Source organism: Chlorocebus sabaeus, chromosome 24, assembly GCF_047675955.1.
Source record: "Chlorocebus sabaeus isolate Y175 chromosome 24, mChlSab1.0.hap1, whole genome shotgun sequence".
NCBI classification, from domain to species: domain Eukaryota; kingdom Metazoa; phylum Chordata; class Mammalia; order Primates; family Cercopithecidae; genus Chlorocebus; species Chlorocebus sabaeus.
The window spans coordinates 3,506,469-3,508,119 of record NC_132927.1 but is presented as its reverse complement, the minus strand read 5'-3'; the positions used below and the strand labels follow the sequence as shown (position 1 = coordinate 3,508,119).

The window sequence follows — 1,651 nt, the reverse complement described above, 5'->3', positions numbered from 1 at the left end:
TCTCTAAACCAAACAAATTGCTGATTTTATACAGAAGTAAATTGAAACAAAGGAAATAATATTAAATGCTCAGGAATTGGCAGATTTCCAAAAGTGAGGGTGTATGGAGCATGGCTATTGGTAATTGGCTGCTACTGATTGACTGGCTTTCAGAAGCATAGTTACGAACATGAAGTTGTAATTGATCAATTGGCATGGATTCAAATTTACTGGCATGGGTTTAAAAGTTATTCTGGTTATTACCTAATATTATGGATAAAAAAAGAATAGGAATGTTTTATTCTTGGAGAGAAATGAGCAAATAAAAAGTGAATTCAGGGCATATGCTGATTTAATGGGGTGGTAAAGAAGAGGGATATGTTAAGCATGTGATTCATGTTTCTGGCTTGTATGACTTAATGTGAGATTGGCCATGTTAAGAATCTCTCTCTTTTGTTCTTTTTTTGATTTGCCATCTGCAGTGCAACTGCCACCAAAATGTAAAATTTTCATAAAAATCCTTACAGGGAATACCTGTAAGGTTGAAGTCTCCAATACAATAGAAAATGTAAAGGCCAAGATCTAGCACGAGGAAGGAATTCCTCCTGATCAGCCAAGACTGATCTTTACTGGTAAGCAACTGGAAGATGGGGGTACTTTGACTAGGACATTAAAAATAAGTCCACACTTCACCTTGTGCTGAGACTTCCTGGAGACGCTAAGAAAAGGAAGAAGTCTTGTACCACTTCCAAGTAGAATAAGCATAAGAGAAAGAAGGTTATGCTGGCTGTCCTGAAATAGTATAAGGTAGATAAGAACGACAAAATTAATCACCTTCAATGTCCTTCAGATGAATGCAGTACGGAAATTTTTATGGCCAGTCACTGTAATAGACATTATTGTGGCAAATGTGACCTGACTTACTGCTTCAGCAGATCAGAAGACAAGTAATTGTTTATGAGTTAATAAAAAGTGTGAACTTAAAAAAACACAAAATCTATCTCTTTGTTGACTGATGTAGTTCCTCAGAAAATAGCTGTAATGTACTAGGCACTTTATAAATATTTTTTAATTAAAATATTTCCATTAACATAGGAAACAATGAAAGTATAAAATGCTAGACATGTTTAATTTCAAATCTCTGCAAGATATCAAAAGAAGGTGCATTATAGTAAACTGGAATAATTAGTACAGATATTTATTTTGACAAGATTTTGTGGGCACCAGCATACAGATGATTTTTGAAAATGTAAGTCACATAAAATTTCCTGTGGACCTTAGGAGAAGGAAAGACAGCTAGGACAGACAGCTGACAAACCGAAATATTTGAAGAACCAGGAAGCAATATAATCTGATAAGAACACTGATAAGAAAATATCTAAAATAAGCAGTAAGAAAATAATGAGAGAATTGTGAAAGCTAAGTGAAGTTATTTTGTTTGTTTGTTCCCTCTCTTTTTCCCCCCCTCCTGAAGAAAGAAGTGGTTAACCTTATTAAATAAGCCTTAGGGGGTGCACAAGAAAAGGAAGAGCACTGGAAGGTACCTACGGGATCAACAATGGGGACATAAGTGTCCTTGACAAGAGTTGATTCCCTGGAGTGGTAGGTGCCATGTGTAGAAGAAGAATCAGCTGAGGAGAGTGAACGAGGTTTAGTTGGACAGAGGAGAGTG

At 35.9% G+C, this 1,651-nt stretch overlaps 1 pseudogene; it reads left to right on the top strand.

Annotated features, from left to right (window-relative positions):
* The first annotated feature begins 412 nt into the window (after window positions 1-412).
* On the top strand, window positions 413-930 carry LOC140710122 (ubiquitin-ribosomal protein eS31 fusion protein-like; annotated as a pseudogene).
* Window positions 931-1,651: the final 721 nt, after the last annotated feature.